Source organism: Leopardus geoffroyi, chromosome B3 (genome assembly GCF_018350155.1).
Source record: "Leopardus geoffroyi isolate Oge1 chromosome B3, O.geoffroyi_Oge1_pat1.0, whole genome shotgun sequence".
In the NCBI taxonomy this organism is placed as follows: Eukaryota; Metazoa; Chordata; class Mammalia; order Carnivora; family Felidae; genus Leopardus; species Leopardus geoffroyi.
The window spans coordinates 30,819,042-30,838,373 of record NC_059337.1 but is presented as its reverse complement, the minus strand read 5'-3'; the positions used below and the strand labels follow the sequence as shown (position 1 = coordinate 30,838,373).

At 50.0% G+C, this 19,332-nt stretch overlaps 1 long non-coding RNA gene across 2 annotated transcripts; it reads right to left on the bottom strand.

Annotated features, from left to right (window-relative positions):
• Positions 1–1,908: 1,908 nt before the first annotated feature.
• LOC123582677 lies at positions 1,909–11,258 on the bottom strand. Of its 2 annotated transcripts, none has more exons than XR_006704512.1 (3): positions 11,110–11,258; positions 5,148–5,965; positions 1,909–3,571 (listed from the first exon to the last, which is right to left on the bottom strand). It is a non-coding gene; the product is annotated as an uncharacterized LOC123582677 (long non-coding RNA). The 2 variants fall into 2 exon arrangements; XR_006704513.1 differs by having other exon boundaries at positions 5,148–5,297.
• Positions 11,259–19,332: the final 8,074 nt, after the last annotated feature.

The following is a 19,332-nucleotide window of genomic DNA, read 5'->3' as shown; positions in this document are numbered from 1 at the left end:
CATGAAATAACTTGACTGCTGTATCTCTCTGTTGCTTTTCATTTCCTATTTAAAAATTTTTTAAAAAGTTTATTTATTTTGAGAGAGAGAGAGAGAGCAAGCAGAGGAAGTGCAGACAGAGGAGAGAGAGAATCCCAAGCAGGCTCTGCACTGCCAGTGCAGAGCCCAACGTGGGGCTTGAACCCATGAACCATGAGATCACGATCTGAACTGAAATCAAGAGTCAGATGTTTGACTGACTAAGCCACCCAGGCATCCCTCATTTCCTATGTTAAATAATTTCGATCTTTACTGTTTTCTTCTACTTTCTTTGGGCTTATTCTTTTATCCATCCCTCCTCCTTTTCTTAAATTCAAATTCTATGTAGTTAACACACAGTGTAATATTAGTTTCAGGTGTACAGTATAGTGCACTTCCATACAATACCTGGTGCTCATCACAACCAGTGAACTCCTTAATCCCTGTCACTGATTTCACCCATCCCCCCCGCCTCCCTTGTGGCAACCACCGGTCATTTTTTCCCTTTTTGAGTTAAACAATTCAGAGTGCTCATTTAAAATTTTTCTATATTTTAACGAATTCATTTAAGGCTATACATTTACTTCTGAATGTTGCTTTAGCTGCATCTCACAAGCTATTAAGTTGTATTTATAATGGACGGTTACCCTTACATTTTATTTATTTATTTTTATTGTTTTTATTTTTTAAGTTATATTGTTTTAAAGTTATATTGTTCTTATTTATAAAGTTAGCATTGACGTTATTTATTTACTTTTGAGGGAGAGGAAGAAAGAGAGCGTGATCAAGGGAGGGGCAGAGAGGCAGGGAGAGAGAGAACCCTAGGTGGGCTCCATGTTGTCAGCCCAGAGCCCTATGTGGAGCTCGAACTCATGAACTGTGGGATCATGACCCGAGCCGAGATCAAGAGTTGGATGCTTAACTGACTGAGTCACCCAAGTGCCCCTATTTATTTATTTTTAAACATTTTTAATATTTAAAAAAAAATTTTTTTTTCAACGTTTATTTATTTTTGGGACAGAGAGAGACAGAGCATGAACGGGGGAGGGGCAGAGAGAGAGGGAGACACAGAATCGGAAACAGGCTCCAGGCTCTGAGCCATCAGCCCAGAGCCTGACGTGGGGCTCGAACTCACGGACCGCAAGATCGTGACCTGGCTGAAGTCGGACACTTAACCAACTGCGCCACCCAGGCGCCCCAATATTTTAATATTAAATTAAGTATTTTAATATTTTAAATATTTGATATTTTTAATATTTTTAATATTTTATTTTTAAGTAATCTCTACACCCAAAGTGGGGCTTGAACCCACACCCCCAAGATCAAGAGTCTCACACTCCACTGATTGAGCCAGCCAGGCATCCCTACTCTTACATTTTATTTTATTTTTTTAATGTTTATTTTTGAGAGAGACAGCACACATGCACAAGTGAGGGAGGGGCAGAGAGGGCGACAGAGTTGGCTTTGTACTGACAGCAGACAGCCTGATGCTGCTCGAACTCACAAACTGCGAGAGCCAAAACCTGAGCCAAAGTTGGATGCTTAACAGACTGAGACCACCCAGGTGTCCCCCACTTTTACATTTTAATATATATATTTGCTTATAAGTTTTTCTAACAAAGTTCAAGGTTATTCAGTATCTTTATTGTCCATCCGGACAAGTAAGGAATTTTTAAAATTGTCTTAAATCTATGCCCTTTTTGAAAAATATAATTGCAGTTATTATTGTGATTATTACTATTATTCTATGGCCAATAGCTCAGTTTTACATATATGTGTGTGTTTATATATGTGTATATGTGTACGTGTGTGTATGTATACATATATGTATATAGTGTGTGTGTGTGTATATATATATATTGTGTGTGCGTATACATATATTTCTTTCTGTTTTTTTTTTTTTTTTTTTTACCAATTTTCTGCACTCATTCTTGTTTCTTATATCCACTCCTTCCCTTAGGTTCACTTTACATTTTGCTGAAGTCAATATATATATATATATATATATATATATATACACACCTGGTTCTATATTTTTGATCTCTTGATTCTCTTTTGGAATTCCTATTAGGTGTTTATTAGAACCTCTCAATTCTTCTTACCCTCTATTTTTCTTGATGGATCTTTTATATCTTTGCCTTTTGAAGCATGGTCTATGTAAATTTCTTCGCATTAACTTGTAATTCACCAGGTTTCTTTTTGGCCATGTGTAGTCTAGACTTCATTTGATTGAAGGTTTTTTGCTTTTTTTTCCAGTGACAATATTATTTCATTCCTAAAATTTCCAGTGGGTTATTTTTTCATGTATATCTATTCTTGTTACATTTATGCTTACTTTGTTTCTTATGTTCTTGCTTCTTTTGGCAGATACCAACTTTCCTTTTTTTTTTTTTTTTTTGGAGTTCTAAATGGGCTTATGGCAAATCATTTTGAGATTATTATTTATTTTGTCCTTGATAAGTTCTGTTGATTTAACCTCAGTATCTTTACATTTTTGAAATTGTGCTCTGCAAGCTCATCTTGATGGGTTTTTTTCTCTTTTTGTCCCTCCAACTATTGGTTTTACCATTACTCCCTTAGTCCCATTGAAGTCTCCAGTGCAAAACCAAGTCTTACAATTTTTTTTATTATTGTCTAAAATTTTGGTTTTATCCTTTTTAAAAATACTCCACTCAGGGCTCTTAACCCTTGGTGACTTTGTAGGCATTGCAAATCTAGTCCCTGAGCCAGCATGTGGCTTTGCTGGGCCAGTTTCCTCTGGCCTCCCTTTTTATTCATTTTTTTTTCTTAAAAAAGTTTTCTCCGTCACTGTTGTAGGTTTGCAGGCATGTGGAGGGGGTTAGTGGTAGGTCCACAAGGTGTGGATTTGAGAACCATCTTGACTGACGATGTGAGGTTTGACACCAAACAACAGAATGGTTCAGAGTAATAAGTAGTTTTTTCATTTTTTTTTTTTTTTTTTTTTGCGGTTCCATCTTTACAGTTTGCCAGACTGTTTTCTTATATATCTTCATAATCTTTGCAAACTAAGCTGCAAGACAGAGGCTGTTATTATCTTCATTTTCCAGAGGTGGTGGCTGAGGCCCAGCCACTAAGGCAGTGCTTCTTAAAATGTAATGTGCACACGAATCACCAGGGATCTTATTAAAACACAGATTCGGGTTCAGGTGATCTGGGGGTGGGGTCCAAGATTCTGGTTTCTAACAGGTGACGTCGACGCTGCTGGCCTGAGGATCTCAATGGAGCAGAGAGGTGCCAGGGAGCTTGGCCAAATCACTCATGTCCTAAGTGACTGAATGGGAGCCTGTATCTGTCTGACTCCAAAGCCTGTTCTCAACGTCTGCTGTTCCCACCGAGAATCCGGCAATCCAACCACTTACTTTATAGGAACCAGAGTTGGAGGCTTCAGTTGGAGGGAGAGGAAGCTTTGCTTAGGGGAGGGGCTGCTTTCTTCAGCCCCAACTCCTTTCTCAAGGTTTAATGAGGAAGAAAGGGATGGAGAGGGATTGTCTTGGGGGTAGGAAGCACCACAGCCGGGCAGCTGTCAGTGGGTCTGTTGGAAAAATTAATTTTTTAATTAAAAACATCTTTTTCTCCCTCTCTTCTTTCCCCTTTGCTTTAATGTCTCAGTCTGGAGTAATTATGAGTTGCTCTGGGGAGACTGAACCTTAGAAAAATTGTTGGTGTGACTGGCGAGGAATTTATCTGATTAACTTGAGCTCAGCCTTTGAAAAAAAAAAAAAGCAAAAGGGAAGTAAAAAAGGAAAGAAAAAAAAAAGGGAGGAGGGAAGCACCAGCTCCCAATTCTCCTTCTGGCACAAAACTTAATCACAGCGTCTGGGAGGCCAGGTGGACCCTGGACTAGCTCCCTTAGGCAAGATGGGCAGGGAGGATCGGTGCTCATTTCTGGTATTCCCTTCCCAGAGCTCCCCGCAACCCCCCCTGCCCCAGCCCAGCCCCCACCTGCCCCCCAAGCTTGTCCCCCGGCCCTGGGATGTGTAGCTCTGACTGGCCCAGCATGGGAGGTGATATCTTAGGGTTCTTGAGAAGCAGCCAGAAAAGGAGGCCTGAGTGTTAGAGATTTATTAAATGAGTGATCTCCACAAAGGAGTGAGGGTGGCAGGATAGGAGGGGGAGGAAGCTAGGCAAGGACTTGGGGTCTGCTCACAGCCCGTCCCAGCGGGGAGCTCTCTAAGCTCTCCACTTTGGAGCTGGAGGAGCATGGACCGAGGGAAGGGGGATCTGTCAGCCATAGGCTGTGGGCATAACCCCCAGTCAGCACCCTTCCCCTTCGCTGTGGGCAGCTGTGAGCTGTTAGCAGCCAGCACTCACAGCATCTGGGGGACAAATGCACTGGCCAGGTAAAAGGGATCTGGGTGGGGCACCAAGAGCGCCTACTGCAGCTGGACTGGAGGGGGAGCCCGATAGGAGTGGGGAAGAATGGATGGATTCACGGTCAGTTAGGAGGTAGAGTTGACAGAACTTGGTGGTTGAATGAGTGGGTGACGAGCGTGAGGTGACAGGGGACTTCCAGGCTCCCGGTTTGGGTGACGGGGTACCAGACGCTAAGATAGGCACCCACAAGAAGGGTAGACCTGGTGCTGAAGGGAGAGTGATTTGTTATCTGGACATGGTGGACATTCAGGTGGAGATGTTGAGCAGGCAGCTGGGTGTGCCAGGTTGAAGCAGGGGTGTGGGCGCTCTCTGTGTGGAGATGGAAGAGGGTGGGTGGGTCGGTGTGGGTGGGCTGCGGGGAGAGAAAATGCCAGGCACAAAGCCTTGGGAGTCCCCCACAATCGGGGCCGGCAGAGGACAGGAGGTACAGCCAAAGAAGCAGGAGGAAAACCAAGGGAGTGGAATCCCTGATGCTACCTTTCCTGTCCTCTGTCTGTCTCAATCATTTGTCCCCTCTGTCAGTACATCTTTGTGGAAAGAGGCAGCCATGAGGAGTCTTGATAGACTGATTCCCTTGTGGGACCGGTGCCTGTCTTGATTTGTGTTGTGGTCTGAGCACCTCTCACACTCCCTGGCGCATAGTAGGTACTCAGGGGAAAAACCACCAGCTGAAGAACCGCCAGCTAACACTCATGTGGCACACATCATGCACGAGACGCTCTATAGAAACTTACCTCTGAGGAAGGCGCCATTACTATCCTTATCACACAGATGAAGACTCAGAGGCACAAAGAGGTTAAGTAGCTCGCCCAAGGTCATACGGATGGTAAGCGGCATCCCAGTACCCACGTTCTTAGCTCCTGTGACTGAGATTTGAGGCCAGCCTGTTTAAGAGCAGGGCACATCACTGCTTCATGAAGCATATGCACACATAGTCGCGTGCACATGCAGCCACGTTTGCATGCATGCAGCACCAGGGAGACACTTCTTGTCTGCTGCAGGATAGGATAGTCCACAGCCTTGGGGAGGGGACACCTGTGTAGCCCTCTTGTCACATTGGCTTGGCCAATGCTACTTCAGATATAAGTCACTAGTCCCCGAGGACAGAGGGTTCTTGGGGGCTGGGCTAGTAGGGGGCAGGTGGAAAGCTCCGGGGTCAGGCAGGACACAAGTCCCTGAGCGTCTTTCGGCCTCAGTTTCCTCCTATGCAAAATGCGACTAGTTATACTTCTTTCCCAAGATATTTGTGAGAATTAGGAGTGCTGCATGGTGTCTGGCACACAGAGGGTACTCCTCAAATGGTGCCACGTTGCGTGGAGAGGTTCTTACACCCTCATCTTCTCTTTGTCTGGTATTGGAAATTGTAAATATCACCTGCCGTAAATGGGTGTCTTGGGGCTCATAACTGCAGGCATGCCATCCGTGGAGCCATCCAGGCGGCTGCCAAGGGGCGAGCAGGGGCTGAGGGGAGAGGCTCAGAGCTGCGAGCGTCCGGGTCTGTGCAGGGGCATCAGAGCTGGCAGTCTTTAGGCAGCCCCAGCCATGACGACCACTAGGGAGACCGCAAAGGTGACAGTGAGGACTCCTGCTGGGGCCCACCGTCAGCTCGGCTGCCCTGAGCACCCAGAGCCAGCACATTACCCAGCTCAAAGGGAAGCCATTCACATTACAGTCTATGGAGTTGGGCTCCAGAGGGGCAGCACTGACGCGGCAAACAAGGTGATTAATGTCCCCTGGAGGCGTGCAGCTGCGGCTTGAGAGCTTCAGGGTAGCAGTCTCACTGCTCCATAACTGTTGGGAAGACCTACAAAGTGGATAGCACCTTGCCTGGATCTGCCTGCGGCATGGCACTGAGGCCAGGGCAAAAGCTGTCCTAGCCCTGCTTCTAAGTACCCAGGCATCTAAGCACCCAGGCATCTAAGTAGTAGCCCTGAGCACACCATACCTGAGGCCAGGGCAAAAGCTGTCCTAGCCCTGCTTCTAAGTACCCAGGCTTCTAAGCACCCAGGCATCTAAGTAGTAGCCCTGAGCACACCATACCTGAAACCCTGACTTTACACATCTTCTGTCCCGGCTGCAGTCTGGGAGCTCTCAAGGGCAGGACTTGGCCCTCTGCTCTCCCTTCTCTCCTACCAAGCACAGGGCTGGGCACATGGAAAATAGAAATCATGCTAGAGGCAAACTATGAGATTAAAATACCAAAGTCTTTCATTCTTCTATTGAAGAGACATTTCCTTCTCAGCCTCCAGCTGTGCCCTGGGCCCTGCCTGGGTGGTGAAGGCTTGAGAATGGAGCAGATTGACCCTGCCGTGGAAGGGTCACAGCTTTGTGGGCGGACAGACATGTAAACACTGAGACTCCAGTGCAGCCAGAGCTATGAGAGATGGCATGCAGGAAGCCATGGGAGTACCAGGATGGAGAAAGGGGGCATCTGAGAAGGTTTCCTGGACAAGGTGATCCCTGAGGTGAAAACTGAAGGATGGATGGGGGTTTGCCTGGCAGAGTGGAAGGAAGGCATAACAGATACTCATACAAAGGCATAGTGGTACATAAGGGCCAGGCCTCATGAAGGATCTGCAGGCTTGTCTGGGGGCAGAGGGAAGAGCGGGGGGCAGACCAGGTGTCAGGAGAACAGGGTCCCAGTTCTTCCCTCCCCTTCTCTTCCTTGCTTCCTCTGGGCCTCAGTTTCCTCATCTGTGTAATGGGAACTGAGCTACTTCATCCCCAAAGCCCATTCAGCTTGGAAATTTTCAGACAACCTTCCAGGAACTTGTCTGGGTATACAGGAGCTGGGACCCTCTGGGGAATGCTTATAGGTTTGTTCTGGTTAATCCAGGCTTAACTCTCTGGGTACCAAAAATATTTACTCTATTACAAGTATTTCTGCCTCCCCATAAGCTAAGTTGGGCCCCTCTGCCTGGGAACACCAAGGTTGGGATCTGCTGGGACGGCTGAAACTCCACCGGGAGTGGTCCTCTTTGGCTTGCCTGGGCGAGGGGGGCAATTCTGAGCTTCGGAAGGGAGTTCATCCAAGTACTACTATCTCCCTTTATAGGGACTGCTACCTCGCGGTCGCTGTTTCTTCCCTTTATAAACATCGCCAGCCAATCAGCTCACGCCTTCCCTCCTCTGAGCTGGAACTGACCAATCACACTTGATTTAGTTACGCCGTTGCTAGTTGCTGAAGGCTACCTCCCCACCGCAGAAGGGTTTGGGTTTTAAAAGTCCAATCCTGGGTCTGGTGCTCATCCAGGAGGTTGGGTGCAGGGAGGGGGGTTGGGGGGGGGGCGGGAGATGGATTTAAGATTTCCTGAGAGCAGTGTCCAGTTGGTTCTGCCCACCATCAGAACTCCTGGAACTCAGGAGGACGGAGCACTCTGCCCAGGGCAGTCCTGGAGAACTTCCAGGAGGGGGCGCCGAAGGAAGGGTTTTCAGACTCAGCTTTGGCGTCCTTTTCTCCGGAAGGGGTGCCCTCCTCTGTCCCCTGCTGGCAGTCTCAGCACTCCCGTCCTGGCAGCGTTGGGACACCTCCCTGCCCCTCTGCCAGTCCTGGCACTGTCCTGATCCTTACGAGCCACCCTGCTCTAGGACCCCTTTCTTCTCTCGCTCACACATACTCAGGGTCATGCAGAGTGTTGGGAGTCAGTATTACCCGCCCTCCCCCCTTCCCTCCCCCCCCCCCCAATAATGGTCCAGATGCTCCTGTCTGGCTCCATAGGCTAGGGTTGGAAGGGACCCCCAAAATATGACATGGGGAATTCAGAGAAAAGGGGAGGTGGGGAGCACTGTGTGAACAAAGGCTTGGGGTGTGTATGAGAATGTATCCATGTATATCTGCCTGTATACCCACCATGTGTGCATATGCTGGTGCTTCCGTGCACATGCCTTGAGCACACATGTGCATGTGTGTTAAATGCCAAGAAAGGATATTGGTTGGTGCCTCCTTGTCTTGGACTTGTAGATTTTCTCACCTCCCTGCAGTCTTCCCATGAGAAGCCTGGTGTCTTGGGTCCTGGGCTCTAGTTCCCTGCACACTCAGGCCCCTGAGCCCTATCCCCATCCAGTCCCCGCACCATCCAATGCAGCGACTTCTTGATGAAAATATTGATGAGATTAACACACAGCAGAGCCAGCATCACCTCCAGATGAAGAAAATCCAACTCAATCCGTCAGAGTTCCCACTATCAGGGCTGCTGGCAGCCCACAGGCCACCTAGTTTTACTTCTTCTGGGCCCTAGGTGGAGGGTGCTGCTCCCACAAAGGATGTCAATCAAAAGGGCCCAGAGAGGATAGAGGGGTGAGTAAAATCAGTGCCCCCCTCTGCCCCAGGCTCTTGGGACTTGTTCCTCTGAGCAGCCTCGGATCCTCCTCTGTGCTCAGGCTAGTCCCTTCTGGGTGGAGCCAGGTTTCTTCTCATAGAAGGGCCTGCTGTGTTATCTGGGTATATTGAGGGGTCAGTTCACTGATCTGGGGCAGGAGGAGGAGGAGGCCTGGCCTGAGGTCAGGGCCTGGCCTCACCAAAGACTCTGTCCTCTCTGAGCCTCAGTTTCTGCATCTATAAAAAGGGACTCCTGATCCCTGAGGCTCAGATGAGGGAAGATGGGCAGGGTCTCTGTGACCTGTGAACTGCTGGGTCCACATTGGGAGCATATCTAAGGGCATAAGCCAGAGATGGCAAATGTTTGGTCCATGGACTGCTTTTGAAAAATTGAACATTTAAAAAATGGACAGTTTCTGAGGAAAGACTGGCTTTTGGATTCTCTTGAAAAATCAGCAGGCCTATTTCTGGTTACCTGGCCCCTGGGTGAAGTGACCCCTGGCCCTTTCAGAAAAGGCTGACATTTCAGATGGGGTCTTCCGCAGTGACCCAGACAAATGAGTGGCCTCTATTCAGGTAGGGGAGGAGGGCACAGCTGCCTCCTGGACCCCTCAGTGCACACCTCCTCTCTGTTCCCTGCCCCTCAGCCCAGCTGTGCTCTGGGAGCCTGATTTTCTGCCAGGCAGGGAGCAAGGAAGAAGTTGAGCCTTGGTTGTGACTGCTTTTCATCCTCCTCCATTGCCTTGACCATTGCCCACATGGCATATCCTTTCAAGACCCAGGGAGCCAGCTGGGAAGGTTCTTCCAGAGCAGGTGTAAGCTAGTCCAGATATTCATTTCCTCCTTACTCCCTCAGTGAGACTCCCTTGTACTCAGGCAGAGGTTTGTGCTGTGGCCAGCCCTGTGGGATCAACCATTTGAGGCAGGGCCAGGAGAGCCACTCTCATCAGACTGGAAAAGGGAGTTCTTGATCCACCTGTCTTCAGCTGTGTGACCTTGGGAAAATAACTTAACCTCTCTGGGCTAAGTTTCCTCACCTGTAAAATACCTACTTCCATGGGCTGTCACAAGGATCCAATGGGATTAAGTGTAAGATAATTTCCTGACACAGGTCAGGCACACAGGAAGTACTTAATAAGTGTTTGCTGAAAGGAGGGTTGAGGGTCCTCAGGCCTAGCAGTGGAGTCTGCATTGTTGCTCTTTAGTGGAGCCTGAGTAACGGTGTCCTGTGGCTGGCTGGGGCTGGATGTGCTGACAAGAGTAAGGGGCCTCTTCCTTGAGACTTTGCCCCTTCTGGACTGGGATAACTGGGAGAATGTGGGAGGGGGAAGCAAAAGAAAAAGGGGTAGCTCCTTCTCTTTCCCTATCCTCTACCGTTGTAGTTGGGATACAGCTCTTTCCCCATGAGTTGGGCCCCTTCCTTGAATGGGGAGGGTCCCTGCCTTCTTCAATCACTAGAATCTTGCTGCCTGGTTCTTGACTGAGATATAGAGTCTCAGGGGCCCAGAGAAGCAGGATGTAGAGGTAACAGATGGCTCCATAACCAACTGGAGTTAACTCATGAGGTTGCCCCTTAAGAACTTGTGAAGGGTGGGTATGAAGACTGAGGAAGACACTGTACCCAGTTTTTAACTTGCAAGCACAGGTAGGACAGGGATATTCCAGGTCCATCAGTGGGGGCGGTTTAGGAGAGGGAGGATCTGAGTAGCCTTTGAAAGGAGGGCCTCTCTCCTCCTTCTCCTTAATGCTTCCATCTTTCAGGCATAGCAATGGAGACCACTGCCTTCTCACTGGATGTGCTTTCTGGAGCCACAAGCTGGGGGTGAACATCTGGGTCCCACAGGAGAGGGGCTGCTCAGGGGAGATAATTGTAGTGATAATGGCAATTAATGACATTTACTGAGCACCTGGGCTATATACCTCCTGCCACACTTACCCCAATTCCAGGGCTATATAGCCCAGCTCACCTCAGTGTGGCACAGCCTTTACGTGAAAATTCAGATGGGAACAGAGCCACCAACAGAGAAGAGGGACAGGTGCATTATTTCATGAACTTCACAAAAGGATTCTCCTTGGTGGTGGTGGTGGTGGTGGTGGTGAATCTAAGAAATAGCTCCTGTGTGTGTTTATGATAATAGTCCATGTCTAAAATGTTGATTTACCTGTCTGGTTTTAAAGAACGTGTTCAGAGAACTAAGCTTTGGGGTCTACAGACGCCCTGCCCATCCGTACGCAGGAGAGGCATATCAGGACCCTGGAGAGTGCTCTGAACAAGGAGGGTGCGTGGAATGAGGAGTTGGGTTTTTCAGAACAGGTTCATCCTGTCAAGTCATCATATGCATGGGACCTGGGCCTAGGGCCCTGGGGACATGACTTACCCAAGTAATTTAGTAAGTCAGTGGTTTCGTGTTTCCGTGTGGCCTGACTGCCTGGGACTGTGTCCTTCAGAACAGAAGCAAAAGTAGGGGCAGTCCAGCTTGCCTCTCTGTGCTGAGTCTGCAAAGACACAGGTGTCACTTTCTGCACTCTAGAAAGCATATGCAAATAGGAGTATTGTAAGTTGAATCCTACCCCCAGCACCCTGGGTGGCTCTGGGCTTGGGGGCAGTAGTTGGCTGTTTTGATGGGCAATGTGGTGAATGGTTATGGTCATGACCTTTACAACCTCACTGTTTGAAACTGAATCTTGGCTCTGCCTCTCCCAGGCTGTGCGAATTTGGGCACATTGCCTAACTTCTCCATTCTTCAGTTTCCTTATCTGTAAAAGGGGTATGATAAAGCACCTACTTTATAGGGTGTTATGGGAATTAAACATAATATATAAAGCACTGAAGGGAATGTTTGGCATGTGGTTAGTACAGTAAAATGTTATTATTTTAAAACCCAAGCATTTCTGCCCCAGGTCTGATGCATGGCCAGGTTCCACCCATGGTATCCCCGGTCTTGCTTATAGGGTCAGACTTGGAAGAGGCAAATGTTTCCTGGGCTTGTAAGCTGTTGGAGTGTCTAGGAAGCACTGGTTTGGGAACTGGGAGGACCAAGTGCCCTAGGTCAGGGGCTCTGGAACTCTGAGGGGAGGTTCAGTTCTGGCACCAGCTCTCTCCCTGCTCCTTCTTCATAGAGGTTTCAAGCATGGTCTTGAGCAGCCAGCAAGGTCTAGACTCAAATCTTGGCTCTGGGGCTTATGGGCAATGACCTTGGGCAAGTCATTATTCGACTATTAGAGACTCATCCGTGTCTGGCTATAACGACACACTTAACATGGTTATTCAGAGGATGAAATGAGAAAATGTAGGTAAAGACCAAGCACAGGCGCTGTAAGGGCTTTGTAGTAGTGGCTGTCACATGGCTGTCTTCCGGATGTCTCTGTTTCATTTTGGGTCTCTGCCACTCCCCTCTCCCTCCTGACCGATGAGGTTCTTACTTCTTATGGACTTCCTGGCTTGGTTCAATCCAGAGGATGTGGGCATCTCTGGAATCAGCCCATCCAGGCCCAAACCTCAGAGAGAGGCTTTTATTTTATTTTTATTATTTTTATGTTTATTTCTGACAGAGAGAGAGACAGAGAGAGAGTGAGTGCACGCATGTGTGTGTGAATGACTGGAGGGGGAGGGGCAGAGAGAGAGAGAGAGAGAGAGAGGGAGACAGAGGATCCAAAGCAGGCTCTGCTCTGACAGCACAGAATCTGATGTGGGGCTCGAACCCACAGGTTGTGAGATCATGACCTGTGCCGAAGTTGGATGCTTAACTGACTGAGACACCCAGGCGCCCCCAGACAGAGGCTTTTAAAAGATAAGAGAGGTGCTGGTCTTTCGTGGCCCATTTCTTGTAGGCTCACCCCTTCTCTGGGCTTTGCCTTAGCAGAAATGCCCTGGATTTCTAAACAGCTCCTTTGTCCCATAGCCCTGGGCAGACACCATCCTCCACCTCCAGCTCTGCCCCATTCCAATAGCAAGTGGTGAAACATTTATCCTATTAACAGCTCAGATTTGACAAGTGTGAACTGGGTGGGTTCTAGGTCTTATCACATAGGTTGTCTCATTTATAATTAGCTTTTAATTAGCATCTACTTTGTGTTTGGCAATGTGGGAAGCACTTTACACATCTTTTCTTATTTAATCACTCAACTGCCTATAGAGGTAGCTATTATAACTAATTTTATTTTACAGGAGAGTAAACTGAACGCTGGACGGGTTCAGTGATGCTTGGGTCACAGGGAGGGGGGTCTTGAAGTCGCGGGGAAGAAGTTTGTAAAGTACTTCACAAAGTGCCCAGCATGTGGAACTGACTCAATAAAAGATGGCCAGCCCTGTCCATCCTAAGTTCCCTCTCCAGAGCCCCTAACTGAGGTGGCTCCTCTTCCTGCCCTCTATCCCTTCCTGGTACCAGCTCTTCTAAGAATGCATTAGTTTGCATTTGAGCTAGGCACAATGGTGGAATTTCAGGTACTGTGAGTTGAGTAGAGGTGGTGGGAGGGGGCGGGGAGGACACAGAAAATGGCCACTGACTCCACTCATGGCTAAGGCTCCTTTTGTTTTGCTCTTGTGGTCATGTCCAAGAGGGACATCCAGGGGCCCGGCTGCCGAGTCAACATGAAGTGATGTCTGGTTGTCATGAGTTCTCATTAGTGGATTATTCATTCTGTCTGGGAATTTGAACACAGCCTCATCCCCTCACTCCTCCCCTGCAGCTTCTCTGGGACTAGGGTGGGGGTAGGGCCAGGACTTCAAGGGCTTCAGATTCCCTTCTGTCACTATCACAGGGTCTGGCCTGGACTATGACCTCTCTGAGATACCCATCGGGGCCACAGAGGAGACCTGGCTTCTCAATGTGGCTCTGCTATGGGCAACTCACCTTTGGACTCAGGGCAGGTCTTTGTCCCTCTTTGGACTTCAGTGTCTTCATCTGTAAAATGGGACGATAGGACTGGCTGTTCTCTGAGGCTTTCCCAGCCCTCTCATGCAGTAAATACCACAGAGAATCCCTCTCCCTGCTTTACCTGCCTATTCGAGAATATGGAGAAGGTGGGGACAGAGGACCTGAGGTAGAATAGGATTTGAGGAATGAAGCAGAGGGAGGAGTCTCAGTGGTTCCTAGCACTCCCGGCTTGAGCAATTGGTTGATTGGGGTGTTGTTTATTGAGAGGAGGGAGAAAAAGAGGCAAGAGTGGCTATGGGGAGGGATGATGAATTCATTTTTGGATCCATTGGACTTGAGATATTTAAGGGATGGGCCTAAGCTAAGCCAACATGGAGGCGAGATTGGATTTGAACCAGGGTTATCTGTATCAAGGCCCTTGTTCTCTCTAGCACACCACCCCAGGCAGAGTATGCGGTGCTCACTTGAGCTACTGAGGGCCAAGAAAGGGTCAGAGAGGGCTCATGTTCAGGGCAGGGCCAGCAGCTGGAAATATTAGTGGTAGGGGAAAGCAGAAGCCTTAATCAGGGAGAGCCTCCTGGAGGAAGAAATTGAATGTTATGTTCTATAGATATCATGAGAGGGGGAGGTCCGAAGGGGAACAGGACAGAAGCATAGTCAGAAGGGTCCTTGAAGGCCACGTCCAAGAAGATGATGTGACTTGCTTGAAGTCACACAGTCACAGAGCCAAGATTCCAACCAGGTGTGCCTTACTCCATGGTCTCTGTTCTTAATCCACCCCATAGGATAATGCTCTCAGGGCATGAGGCCTGGTCAGGGGAGAGGGGGGAGCCAGGAGCTAGACAATGCAATGGACTTAGTCTCTCTCAATTCAGACCTATTTTCCCCAACCCATGTGTGGTCAAATTCCAGATGAATGAAAAGACAACAGAGTTCTGACCCTTGAAGTCAAAGAACACAAGAGCTGGGAATGTCCTAGTTTTAACACAGATCCAACTCTAGGTACAGGATTGCTCTTGAATGTAGGTGGCATGTATAACTACTTAGCACCTTTGAGCTCAGGGGCATACAGAATCTCCCTTGGCCCCCAAACTGGTCTGTCACTATGCCCAAAAGTCCATCAGTGCACCCTGACTTTGGAATAGACCTTGCCCAACCGGGCCCCGACCAAAGAGGGAGCGCATCTTTGGCACAGAGGGCACTTACCAGACGCTTTCCTCCTGGGCAGAAGGGATGGAAGTCCCTGGAGGGGACCGTTCCCCGTGGCTCTGGAGAAGACCAGTCTGCCATTCAAAGGGGCTGGCTTGCCTGACAGAAGGGCAGGGAGCCGCTGGGCACAGCAAGCTGCAGCGGTGGCAGCAATGGTAAGTGCCAGCAGCTCGCAGTGAATATGCAGTGTCAAATGGGGTGCATTACTCTCCGTGCAAATTAAAAATTAAAATTAATCAAACACTCAAATTGATTTCCTTCCCGTCTGTTTGCTCTGCTGTGCCAGTCAGATGCCTGCCTGCCCGCCTGGTCCAGTTGAGCCCAACTCCAGGCCAGGCCTGGGCAGCTCAGGCTGTTGCAGAAGTCTCTGGGATGGGCTTAGGAGCTATAGGCACCTCATTCCCACCTTGGGAAATCCGGTGGGGGTCAACCCAACCAGGTCCCCGAGCCTGAGACCTGGTGCTGGGCTTGCAATGGGGGGAAGGCAGGAAAAGAACATCACTCTAGTCTAGAGGAAACACTCACATTGGGCTGGGAGGCAGGACCCTAAGGAATATTCATGGGGCCATCATTGACTGATCTCAGTTTCCACATCTGTGGAATGGGGAGAGAGAGACAGATGGAATAGGTGCCCCCTGGTTCTTGTGCTGGCTTATGGTCTGGACGGGCCTTCCCTAGGGATGGACTCATCTCCAATCCCCAACCAGCCAGGGTCCCTGACCTCTCCACCCAGGCCTTGATCTACCTACCACTTATCATTGGGCAACCGTGGGCAAGTCACTTGACATCTCTGAGCTTCCATTTTCTTCTGGGTAAAATGGGAATGATAATACCAGTGTGTGAAAGGAGAGGAGCATGCAAGTTTATTGGGATCAACACCCACGGCGGGGAGGGAGTGAGGAAACAGAGTGGGCAGAGGGAGAAGTTGGACTGTGACACCTTCACAGTGCAGATCCATGGGCATCTCTGGGCCTGAGCTGTCTGAGGGGTTGACCTGAGTTGGGGTGAGAGTGTCAGGTCTTTATCCCCAGCTTTGACCAGCTGTTGGATGCAGCTGCCTGTGGAAGGGCAAGCCCTGGGTGAGGAGCCTCTCGCTTCAGCCGAGGGGAAGCTACTCATCTGTGGCCTGCCAACCTTGACAGCCTGCCAGCAGCAGGGAGGAGTGTTTCAGCCAGAAGGGGGGTGTGGGTAGGGCATTGGGGTGCCTCCCCAACACTGCAGTCGGGGGAGGTTGGGGTGAGGGTCCCCTGGAACAAGGTTGTGAGCCCGGCAGGAGTCAGTGTACAATAAGCCGCAGTCATTCTGTTGAAAAGGCTTTGTGGTCTCCCTCCTTTCCTTTTGCCTTCACATCCTGACACTCAACCAAGCCCTATCTTGGAGGGCTTGGTGAATATCAGGATGTGAAGGCGAGGAAACCTTCAAAGTTCCATCATCCTTCCATGACATTCAAGGACCTTGGTGACCAGACCTGATCCCCTGTCCTGGCGCCTCCCAGCATTACACCCACTTGACAGTGTGGGTGCTTTCTTATTTTTCTGCAGTTCTCCCTCCCTCCCTGCATTCAAACACCATCCGTGTGGCCAGCACATACTCCCTGAACCCCTGCAGTGGCCAGGCCTGGGCTGGTGGGTGTGGTGGGTGCCGAGGAATCAGAGGTGACCCAGACCCGGTTGTACCCTTCCACCCCACCCCCACATTTCTCCTTCCCTAGCCCCCAACCCTCTGTGAATTCCTATGCTCCTTCAAAGGCAGCTATTCCATGGCCATCTGGGGAGAGCCAGATTAGGCTGATGCCAGCCCCGGTGAATGCAGTGGGGTCCCCCTCACCTCTGAGGCTCAAGGCCAGACTCCAGGGGCTCCTGACTCTTGGTTCTACGACCCTGCCAGCCTTTAACCCCCCACCCTAACCAGAACTTGGAACCTTGGCCTTCTTTTGTGGATGTGGTTGTTCACGTGCTGGTCTGCCCACAGCTTGCGTACTTCCTGAGGACAGGGCCCCATGGGCCTGTCACAGAGTATACCTTCTGTGAATGGGAGCTGAATGGCAGGTCTGACATCCCCTCCTCCCCGACGCCATAGCTACGTACACTCCCAGGTCCCTAAACTCTCCCCACCCCACTGGCCTCCCAAACTGCAACTCTAGTCTGATCTCTCAGTAACAGGCGGGGTCGCCTGTCTGCCCACCACTCTTGCCGCTTGTGTCTATGTCTCCCAGGGGTGTTGATCTCAGGGTCCCAGGAGGATGCTTGGTAGAGGATCAGTGCCCCTGATAGACTAGTTGGACCCTCCAGCTTCCTTTGTCCTCTCTCCTACATAGGGAGACATGAGGAATAAAGAATTCTACCCTTTTACAGATGGGAAAACCAAAGGCCCAAGGATCCAGTTCAGCCTGGGGCTTGCTGCTGGTCTAGTGCCCTCTCATCCCTCCTCCATCCCTGAGCCTACCTTCCCCAGACATTCCCAGATGGAGCATTCCAAGGGGCTTTCCTCTTCCCCCAATTCCCACCTGGGCCCTCACCCGCTTCCCCCCATCAGATGTCTGGGAGTCCCCGTTGGCCATAAGAGCTGAATTGGATCCTTGGGCCTGGGGGCTCTAGGACCTAGAATCTGGCTCTGGTGGGGTCATTTTCATTGTTTTATTTTTTCTATCCCTAGTTACAGGCTGTGGCCAGAATCAACCAGAGATGGCAGAAAGGACCAGTCCTGTCATTGCTTTACAGTTATGGGGGACAGGGAGGGGCAGGCATTGCCCTGAGTTATTTACCTAGAGTCTAAGTGGAGCCTGAGCCAAGGTCTTCTGTTTCCCTCACCATGCCACCAGGTCACTGTCAAGTCTGCGTCCCCAACATGCCCTACCCAGTGCTAGGGTCTGGGCATTAGAAAAAAGGGTTGGAAGGGCATCCGGGTGACTCAGTCGGTTAAGTGTCCAACTTTGGTTCAGGTCATGATCTCACAGTTCATGAGTTCAAGCCCCACGTCGGGCTCTGTGCTGACAGCTCAGAGCCTGAAGCCTGCTTCAGATTCTATCTTCCTCTCTCTCTCTGCCCCTCCCCTGCTCACACACACACACACACACACACACACACACACATACTCTCTCTCTCTCTCAAAAATGAATAAACTTCAAAAAATATTTAAAATAAAGAGAAAAGGGTTAGGAAGGGTCCTTGGGTGTGGGGTGCTGAGTGGCAGGTTGGGAAGCAGCTGGAGGAGCTATAGGATGCTGTCCTCTGCTTCACATCTCCAGGGACAGTCCAGAGCCACCAGGCTAAACTCCCAGCTCCTTACAGGACCTCTAGAACCTGTTGTCCTGACCCCATGCCACCTGCAGCCCCATCTTCAATCCTCTCTCCTTGTGCTCTGACTGCATGGGCTTTCTCTCCTTTCCCTCACTGCAGGGCCTTTGCATGTGCTATTCCTTCTCTCTGGAGCCCCTACTCCTAAAAATTAATGTCTATCCACCCTTCCGGTTGTAGGTCAAATGTCACATCCTGCAGGAAGCCTTCCTGACTCCCAAGACCAGCCTGGGCCTCCACCTACCAGCCCCATGATCCTTCCTAGCACTTGTCCGAGGGGTAATTCCACATTTCTTTGCATGATGGTTTGAATTGTTTCTTCCTCCAGATTCTAAGTTCTCTGATATGTATTTCCCACACCTGGCACAGCGCCTGGTGTGGAGGAGGCCCTCAATCAATGTTTGTGGAAAGGATGAAGAACAATGGCTCTCAGTTAAAATCCCGGAAGCTCATGCTAAACCTTGGTTTTCTCTTCTCTGAAATAGGAATGGGAACACCAGGATCAGTGCGAGGATCAGCCAGTGAATAAAGACTCCTGACACATAGTTGGTTAATAGTAAAGAGGAGGAAGGAGGTTAGAGTGGGCTTGGGGTAGTTGAGGAAGGCTGTTTAGGGGTGGAAGTACCTGAGAGGTGGATGGGTTGTGTAAGCCAAGTGTGAAGGACCGGTGGGAAGAGAGACAGCAAAGAGACAGCCTGGCTGGGTGGGGCAGTTCTCTGAATCTTTGGTGACCCTCTTTATGTTTCGGCCTAACCCAGGAAGCCAGGGGACGGCTGAGAAGGCAGGCAGGAAATGCCTCCTGCCTCCTGGGACTCTGTGCGGGCCGCTCAGCCTCAGGCCGGACCTGGCAGGGTGATGGGGTCTGGGATGCTCCCAAGGTCTCCCCCACTGGCCTACAGAGAATGCTGAAAATAGCAGAGGGGCCCTGGGCAGGCATCTGCAGGGGCACTGACCCAGCCCTTGTGGCAGGAAGCAGCCAGCTCCCAGTTTCTGGTGAAGGAGCTCCTTCCTGGAGCTGCTTGCACTGGCCTGGCCCCCAGCCTCTGGCCCCCAGCCCCCAGATGCTGCTGCTCTGGCAGTGAAGAGCGATTCCTCTAAGTAGGCTTGTTCATTATTCATGTTTGCCTCTCTGTAAAGCCTGCTGGGAAGCAGAGGTGGCAATAGCTCCTGACCACTAGCACAAGGGCAGGACACAAGGGGGTCCCAAAGAGATCTCTGT